Here is a 9,881-nt window from a genome sequence, read left to right on the forward strand (position 1 = left end):
GTATTCCTAGCACTCAGAAGACTAAGGCAGGAGGATTATGAGTTTGAGGTCTCCTTGGCTTATATAGAAAGACATTATCTAAAACAAAAACAAAAACAAAAAACAATAACAAATAAACAAAATTAATCAGAACAAAAGAAGCCTGGTTTTACCACAATTCAGAGTAATACTACATTTGCCCCAGGGTCTCTATAAGGTGTGTGCATTTTAGTCTACCTTTTGTTTAATGGGAATGGGCACGCTTCTACCCAACATTAGGTATTGTACTTGGCCTGGAGAACATTGTTGCAGAGGTCTCACTATGGCAGGGAAAGCAGATGTCACAGAAGCAAACAGCAGTATTGATTAGCAGCAGCTAATGTCATAAAAAAGAATGGACTCAAAACAGAAATGCAAGAGAACACAAAAGGATAGCTGAAGTTGAGTAGGATGTAGCAGGGAGAGTGTACACTCTTGAGTGGGAAGGAGGCTGTTGTTTTAAAACCTGCAATTTAAGGAAAGTGCGTGCGCATGCGTGTGTGCATGTTTGCATGCATGTTTGCCTGTGCGTGTGCATGCATGTGTGTAGAGACAATTAAGGACAGATCTTTGAGAACGAGTGAGCCAGGTGAAGAGGTTTAGCACTGTGTTAGGGGCTCTATTTCTGTGAAGAGACACCATGACCACAACAACTCTTACAAAAGAAAACAGTTAATTGGGTGTGGCTTACAGTTCAGAGATTTAGTCCATGATCATCATGGTGGGAAGCAAGGCATCATGCAGGCAGACATGGTGCTGAAGAAGGAATTGAGAGTTCTACATCTAAATCTGCAAACAGCAGGGAAAAGACTGAGCCGCTAGGCCTAGTTTTGAGATTCTGAGACCCACTAGTAACACACTTCCTCCAACAAAGTCAAACCTACTTCAGCAAGGCCAGACCTCCCAATAGTGTTACTCCCTATGAGGCTAAAGGGGCGGGGGGTGTCTTTCAAACCACTACAAGATCTTGCATAGTTTTAAGTAAAGGAGTAATTGATATTTTTGGAAACTGATGAGCCTGGAATGTTTGTTGTCTTTTGTCCAAGCAACTATAGTAGAAAGCCATTGTCTGGATAGATAACACAACAGGTGTGTGTTTCTTAAATTTCTAGAGGCTAAGAAGCCCAAAATCAAGGTGGCTGGGGAGTTTGTTTCTGGTGAAGGTCAACCTCTGTTTTCACAGTTGTTTATCTTGTCCTCTTGGTATTTTTTCAAGTGGCAGAATGCAGTAAGAACGAGCAACTTTCCCGGTATAGCCTTTTATATTTTTTTTAGATATGTAGCCCAGGCTGCTCAGGAACTCATGATGTCCTAATGTGACTCTAAAGTACTGAGGTTGCATTTGTGTGCAGCCAGTACCCTGCAAAGACCCCTTCTTTAAAGACATCAATCCATTCACAAGAGTTCCACTCTTATGACCTAACTACATCCCAAAGGTTCTGAATACTATCACATTGAATCTCTAGGTTTGAAAATAATTTGTAAGAGGACACACATATAAGCCACAGCAGATGTACGCTTGGATCTGAGCCTGGCGAGGCCGGAAGCAGGAAGTGTAGGTGGGCTGAAAACAAATGTGGAAATTCAGAAAGGAAATAATGGTCCTGGTGAGGGGATAGAGAGGAAGAGGACCTCTTCGATGTGATTTAGAAAGTAGAGTATAGATGTGATGTGCTGTCAAGTTGTTTCCTTACTGAAACATGCTCTCCTAGAGGCCACCTTCTTAAGATTCAGGAAGCAAACTAAATTTACAAGGTTCAAAACCGAGGAGTCTCAAGAAGCTCCTGAAATTTACAAGCCACAAAGTCCTTCCCTAAGGTTATATAACTAGTAACGGTAGCTGGGGAGAGAAGTTCCACAGTTGTGGATTTGATGAGTTGTCACTCATTGTGGGAGTGGGCTTTTCAGTTGATCCAGCTACCCTTCAGTCAAGCACGTTCCTACAAGGCACCCAATAAATTTGCTTGTTCACCAAACTAAATTTGAGTGGAATCGTTTCTTTGGCTGTCATAGGTTGGTCTGTATATATCTCCCAGGAAAAGTGGGTAGGGGCCGGTGCTCCTTATTGGAACTCACGGACACTAGAGGTAGAATATCTGATGCTTTACAGATGCATTCTGCATGAACTTGTATCCTACCTTCCTCTAACAATCAATGGATAGAGGCTGCTTTTGTCCAGAAGAAAAATAAATGAGATTGATCTCACCACCTTGAGGACTTTGTTTCCCAGCCTTGGTGGTATTCATGGGAGAATATAGATTGGCGTTGAAGCAATCAGAAAGGAGGAGGATGCAGTTTTCTCTTGGTATCTCCCTAGGCTTTTTATTCCCCTGAATTCCTTCACTTTGAATATTTAAAACATTGAAAAATAAAGTAACCATGTAAATTACCTTAGTTGCAGAAGGAAAACACTGATCTCAAAAGACTTTACAATCAACTGCAGAAATAGCAGCCGGTGCATGTATATCTAACAGTGGTTAAGTAGCAGAATGAATGCGATGCTGGAAAATCATCGAGGAGCAAGAGGCTAATGTTGGCTTTTAAAGAAAGGGGGCGGGGTGAAAGTGTAGATCTGTTATCTTCCTCTAGTCCTTTCCACCTTATTTTTCAAGACAGAATCTTTCACTTAATCTTGAGCTCAGGTTTCCGCTAAACTGACCAGCAACCAGCCCTCTCCACTCCCCATCACTGGGACTACAAAAAGGTATTTTTTTAAAGGCAGAAACATAGGCTCGGAGACTGTTGAAGATGTCCCAGGATAGCGAGATGGCGATTCGGGAATTGCCAACTGGTTTACATCCATAGACACCTGCAGCGGAGGTCTGAAGTTGGCGGTCGTGGTACTCTGAGAAGTTTCAAAATGCCTTGAATACAAATCTCTGCTTCTTTGTGGGTATGCATTTTTCTGGAAAGAGAGAGGGTAGACAGCTCTTCTCCAATTCTCTAAAGACTCTAAGTCAGAGAACTCTCAAAATAAAATAAAATAAAATAAAATAAAATAAAATAAAATAAAATAAAATAAAATAAAATAAAATAAAATAAAATAAAAATCTCCTGAGCAAGAATTTACAGGAAGATGGAAACAATCTGGAATCTCACCACACAGGCCCTTAGTTGCCTGAGACTAACCCACGTCTCTTACCCTTTACCTTACAAGAGAAACGTTGGAAGAAAAGGTCAGAGGAACCAGGACCTGTGAAGATCTGGATAGCTCTGAAGTAGCCCTCAAGTTAAGGCGGGTTTATTGGCCGCGAGAAAATAATTGGCTAAGTCCTCTGCCGCAGTTCGGAAGGCGGCGACCGCGTTCCCAGCAGGCGCAACGCCGGACTTGGCCGCAGGGTGGCGCGGCGCGGACGCGGAGCGTGGGAAGAGCGGGCGGAGCTCTCGAAGCAGAGTCCGCAGTGTTGCGCCTCCGCGGGTCTCCGTGCATCGGGGCGGCGATTGCCGTGCAGCGCCGGAAGCCGGCGACCGCTCAGGTAGGAGCTGCGGCAGGGGATAAGCCAAGCCGGCCGCGCGTGACCTCGGCTTGCCGAGTTCGGCCGCGCCTATCCCTCCGCTGCTGCCTCGCAGGCAGGCGGGAACGGACCGTGGCCTGGGCGGCGCAGGCCTGAGGGGCCGCAGACCGGGGCGCAGGAACCTGAACCGTGCCCCGTGACTCGGCTTCCCAGTAGGCGGCGAGTGTGGTACTGCGCGGGGTGCGGCGACTTGGAGAGGCTTCGGGGGAGGGAAGCGGAGACAGGTGGTTGAGGGACGAGGAACGGCGCAGTACATTCGAGACGAAGGAGCTTGCTCCTTCTAGCTCTTAAGAGGCGCGGAGGTGCGTGAGGGAAGGCCAGGGCGTAGCTTGGGACCCGCAGGTGCAGCCAGAGGACATACCACCGGGCAGGTTTTCTGCGGACTCCCACCCTCCCATTAATAACGTGGGTGTGGCAGTGGTGATGGGAGACTTGGATGGAGCTCTGAACTGGCCCTCGGCGGCCCCCTGACCCGCGTGCGTATCCACCAGCCACGGACGCCTGCGCCGCTGAGTTGGGGGAGGAGCAAGCCCTAGGGGTAGCTGCTCTGGCAACCTACGCTGCAGCAGAGATGGAGCAGTGAGGTCGGAGTTGTGGACAGCTCTACGTGCTGCAGTTCAAGTTCCTAGGTGGTGGGTCAGCTTCGATATGGGGGAAACAGGATGAATTTACTCAGGACCCTTTCCTGGTTGGCATTTGCCAAATATGTCCTCTCCCCCCATACACACACATTTAACATAATTTGTTAGAGACAGCAAACGACAGAGCAGAGGACAGCTCGCCCAGCCAAACCTGTTGCTGCTGCAGTGCTTGTTGTGTCAGGATAGAGGGGTTTCTGGACCTTACTCCTCCCTTGCCCACCACTCCTGGATGCCCTCCTGGCAGGCTGTGTAGAGTCTGCTGCTAGCCAGTATGGGATTGGTATTGTGGCCTCCACCTGACACCAAACAGGGGAAGAAGAATGCAAGAGCCAGGGAAGCCTCTCTGTCTTCTGGGGTGAAAGGAGCAGGTACAGACAGGGCTGAGGCAGCAAGGTCCTAGGTTTCTCTGGCACTGGTGGCAAGAGGATTGCATGCCAGCCCCAGCCCCTTGGGCTGGTTTCCACTCCTGAACTGTCTGTGGCAATGGATAACTGCATTGGTGCTACTCGTGCCACCATGTTATGCAACACTTATATAATCTTCCACGGTGTTAGCTCTGTCTCTGTTCTGAGGTCACACCGGTAGGAGAGAGGATCTGAGGAAGTTTTTGGGTAGACCAAGTCTCCCAGCTCATCCCCAGACAGGTTTGTTTTGATCCTGGAACAGGTGCCCAGTGTACACCAGCAGTCCATTAGTAAGAAAGGTGCTGGCTTGGGCAGTGTTCTCCATTTCATCCTGTCTAGTGAATTGTTTGCTTAAGTGGAAGCCATTCTTCCTGGCATGGCAGGTGGGTACGGTGGGACGACCCCAAGATGTGGAACATATCATACATTGTGCTTGATAGTAAGGATTAGTTCAGACCTTGAGGTTTTGAGCAGCAGACTAGAACGGTGGCGCTGGCATTACAAGACGTTTGGAGCAGGCCTAGGGGACAAGAGGTGGTCAGGGAAGGGTGTACAGGGAAGTGGATCAGACAGCAAAGATAAACATGGTGTTCTTTTACTGTACTCTCCACTGGGCTGTCCCTGGTTACCAGGGCAACAGAAGCAGTGGTGAAAATCATGCTTCCGTTCAGTGGAAAAATCTGGCTCCTCCTCCTCCTCCCCTTTCAGTTGCTGCCAACCTTACCCTTTGGGAGGATGGTGTCTCTAGGGATCAAAGACTCCAGCGTACCCCCTTTATGCTCTCCATTGTCCATTTTTTCAAATCTCCCCCTTTCCTGTGTCCTCTTGTTCCCCTAAAGCTCCACAGTTGGCAGCTGTGTGGGAGTCGAATACACGGGGGTGGGGTGGGGGGAGGGGAGGGCATGGACGTCATCACAGGGCAGGGCTAGCCAAGCGTGGGCAGAGATATGATGCAGCAATGACAGGAACATGGCTCAGAGGGTCAGGAATTGATCAGCTCCTTGAGAGGTTTTCAGGATGTTAGACAGGTGGAAAGGGGAACGTGAGATGGTAGAGGGCCTCTGGGCTCAGGCTTGTGGGAAGTAGCGATGTGCGTCATGGCGAAAGCCAGGGTTCATTCATTCAGCGATTATTGTGCACCCCCTAAATTAAGTGAGGTTCTGGAATCTTGGAAGCCACAGAGGTGGCAGTGAGCCTTGACCTTGAAGAGGTTTGTATACACAGGAGGAGGATGAGTATATGGAGGAAGATTCTGCATCGTTAAAAGCCCGACAGAGGGTGGGGGAAGTGACACAGGCGGAAGACAGGCAAGTCAGACTATGGGAGTTAGAGTGAAGCCTGCGGAGATGGAAGGGAGAGGCAAGTCAGACAGCCATTTTGGTTTGGGGACAGGAAGAGGTTCTAGGAAGAGCTTGAAGGTACATGTGTATGCCTTGTTCTTGTTTATTATCTCAAGACCCCTTCAGACTCCTGGGCTAGTGTCTGTCAATCATCTACATTTTCTACCAGACCTTATCTGTTTTTAAAATACAGATATCTGTTTACACGTTCTTCTTTTTAGTAGCCATGTCTGAGTACACGAAAAATCGACACACGCAGATGCACAGGTTCCCCACATTGCATTCTTGGCCATTGCCGTCCACTTAGAGCAGTAGTTCTCCAACCTGTGGGTCACAAAGGGGAATAGAACAGCCTTTTAACTGGGTTACCGTCAACTATGGTAAAACACATTACAGATTTACATTATGATCCATGACAGTAGCAAAATTACAATTATGAAATAGCAACAAAGTAATTTTATGATTTTAGGTCACCACAACATCAGGAACCATATTAAAGGATCAAAGCATTAGAAGGTAAAGGCTCATAACCCAGGACGCTGTTGACATGTTTGTGTTCCATCTATAACTTACAGAGTAGAAGCACAAAGTCAGTGCCTTGCCAGCTGCATCATCCTAGATGCACACTTTCCTGTCCAGGCCTTAGCATCTAATATAAGGAATCTAGTTTTTCTATCTTTGAAGCCCTCAGAAATGATGTTCACAGCCATTTACATTTTTGCTCAAGTTTCTGATTCAGGCTAGGTTTTTAGAGTAAAGCAGTCTGGATCCTTTTCAGTGCTTTGTAGAGCAAGTAGCAGAAACGGAGACCTGAATCTCACAGTATACAGGTATATAGGTACATGGTGGCCTCTGTTCCTCTTTGAAACACAAAATGCTAAAAGAGCAGATCCCAATGAACAAAACTGTGACCTATAGAACAGGTGCCCATTTTTGTACTTTATTGGATATTCAGAAACGTCCATTACTCATGTGTTGCCACAATGACATGGTTAAGTAGTTGAAACAGCCATGGACCTGCAAGATTGAAATATTTGCCATCTCACCTTTTAAGACATTAAAGATAAAAAATTGCCAACCAGGTTTTGGTGTCACATGCCTTGAATCCCAGCACTTGGGAGGGAGAGGCAGGTGGATACCTGTGAATTCAAGGGTAGTGCAGTCTACAGAGCAAGTTCCAGGACAGCCAATGCTACATAAAGAAACCCTATCTCAAAAAAACCTAGAGGGAGAGCGGGGATGGGACTGGTTCAGACATCAAAGGAATTGAAGATTATATATTGGATATTTACAGTGATTTCATGAGGAAAAAATAGATGGTCAGAATTATTCTGTATTGGGAAACTTCTTTCTTTCCAGAGCCCTTTCTCTGGAGACTGGAAGGTGGCCCACCCTGTCTTTAGGGCCTGAAGTCTATAGAGTTCCTGAGCAGAGCTGGATTGTGGCCCTGATTTGAAAAGTTGTTGTGCCTGCTTCTCAGGTTTGTGCAGAGAAGCTAGAATAACCCAAACCCAATCTTAGGGCTGAAGAAGGGAGATTAATGGGTTCTTCAGTATCCTCCAGAATATTTTCTGGCAGTTTTGTTTTGCCCTTTGTCTCCAAGTATGCCAGTCTAGACAATATCTACAAGTTGCCTCTGTGTCTTGTCTGATTATGGTGCCCATCCACACTTTTAAAACAAGCCCTAGGTTTGGGAATGTTGGAGGGGTTGTCTGGGACTGAAATCAACCCCTAGGCTGATTCTTGCATTTCGTCTTCCTAGAGCCCCCTTTTTTTTTCTGATTTCTAACCATTGTTGACCTGGTCCTCTGGCTGGGAATGGAGTGACTTGCTGTGAGCTAGCAGCAACACCACAGCTGGAGAAGTTTGGTTTAGGGCTGAGGTAGGAATTGAAAGATGTCAATGGCCAAGAGGAAACCACGAGCTCACATGCTTGGATCAGTAGGGATAAGAAGGGCAGGTTTATTCCCATTACAATGGGGGGTGCAGCAGTGAGGGGGGAGAAAGCAGGAGGTGTCAACAGAAGGAGGGTACAAAGGGTCCAGGAGAACAAAGACAGTAGTTAACACCTCCCAGCTCTACTTTTGGCTGATGGTGGTGAGACTGGCTCCAGAAGCTTCATCTTCCCCTCCAGATACTTCAACAAAAGGCCTTATCAAACACCTTTGCTACCTTTCATTTGTAGAGTTAGGACAGCCCTGTACTATAGAGGGTCTGTCATCTGAATATTCATTAGGGATCTGTTTTGGGCTGTGTGTGAAGTTCTGAGGAGACAGGAAAGTAAAGCACTTACAGTCTGTTCTGTTGGTTCACCGACAGTTGAACCAGTTTTTGTACCATTTGTGGTAGATTATATGGCTTACAGGATGTCTGAATCTGTCATGTTTGTTCCCGTCACCTTTGTCCTGGATTCAGAATGTGGCACACAATAGACATCCAGATAATTAATTGGCTGACCCACCCTTACTTGGTTTTCCTTGGAGATGTGCAGAAAATAGCTGAGTAGGTAGACAGAAGAGCAAGGGTGACATGTTTGGGAGAAGTGAGCATTCTAGGATAAACAGGTGATTCGATGCCATTTAAGAAGAGGCTACATGGACATGAGAGAATCCAGGGTCAGTGGACCTGTGTGAGGTAGCAGTGGGCCAAGATGAAAATAGATATTGAAGCCCATTATTGCTAGGGAAACTGGCAGGGATGGAGGGGGAGAAAGACAGCTCTGTTCTGCAGGTCTCCATTGAAAAACTGCCAATGTATGTCCCAAAATACTACTCAGAGGTTTTCCTGCGGTGGGGCAAATGCATGGGTATTTGCTATTTGGTGGGGCAAATGCATAGTAGCATATGGCTGCTCTCTGTAAGTATTTACAGTATTCATTTTACCATATACAATAGTAGAGTTAATGTCATAAATCTGTGTGTTACTGTTGCCCGGTGTTTCCACAGGTATTCAGGATATGGTATAGAAATTCTCGTTTAGACCTCCACATGTTTTTCTTTCTTCCTTTCCTGGAGTTACAGCGCGTCTTAAGCATTTGTAAACAAACTCTATCATATATCTTCACTTCATAGCTTTTTTAAAGAATATAACCCAGTTATGACACCTTGAATAAGCAAAGATATCCCTAAAAATGACCTGTTTTATACTATATGACCTGTTTTATAGGGTGTTTAAGTCTCCCTGATGGTTTCATTTAAAAACAAATAAAATCCTGTTGTTTTAAGTCTTGCTATAAACAGGACCCATGTTTCACTTAGTTAATAACTTGTGAATATCTTGTTAGTAAAGAATCTGCTTTGTAGTTTTGCATTTTAGCTTTGCTTAGTCTCTTCCCTTTATCCCCAACCAACTGCCAGAGCAGCTTTCCTGAGCTTTGTTCAAACACTGCTATTCTTACTGTGTTTATGGTTTCTCGGTTATTCATTATTTCCTTCAGTAATCTTCTCCCTCCCTCCTGTCTCCCTTCTCCCCTCTTTCTCTTTTTTCTTTCAGGACAAGATCTTGCTTTGTAATCCTGGCTTGCTTGGAACCTACTGCATAGACTAGATTGGCTACCTAATGCTGAAATCCTAGGCATGTGACACCAGGCCCAGCTAGTAACTATTCTTGAGGGCCTTCTCTGTGACAGACATTGTACCAGACCCTGGACAGACACCTGTGAAAAGATGGTCAGAGCCTGACTGTCATGGATGCTGCATTCTAAACTGTGAGAACTACTGTCAGCTTTCCTTGTGTAGTATATTATTATGACTGTCACGTCTGCGCTGCCAAATCTACCATGCTTTAGGGCCTGGTATTCATGGACTCATGCTGTCATTTCGTGTAGTTGATGAGAAGTGTCTATAAGAAGCCTGGTACCGTTTCTGTGGCTTGACTCCTTTTCATAGCCCCGTAGCTTGCCTTTTAGAGTGACACTGGTTTGCTATTGTGTTTAACATTCTGGCCTAAGTGTATGTAGCTCTG

At 46.0% G+C, this 9,881-nt stretch overlaps 1 long non-coding RNA gene across 1 annotated transcript; it reads left to right on the forward strand.

Moving 5' to 3' along the window:
- The first annotated feature begins 3,388 nt into the window (after window positions 1–3,388).
- LOC116911079 lies at window positions 3,389–9,635 on the forward strand. The gene is made up of 2 exons (XR_004389309.1): window positions 3,389–3,494; window positions 9,411–9,635. It is a non-coding gene; the product is annotated as an uncharacterized LOC116911079 (long non-coding RNA).
- The last annotated feature ends 246 nt before the right edge of the window (window positions 9,636–9,881 follow it).

The sequence above is a fragment of the Rattus rattus genome, chromosome 10 (genome assembly GCF_011064425.1).
Source record: "Rattus rattus isolate New Zealand chromosome 10, Rrattus_CSIRO_v1, whole genome shotgun sequence".
NCBI lineage: Eukaryota > Metazoa > Chordata > Mammalia > Rodentia > Muridae > Rattus > Rattus rattus.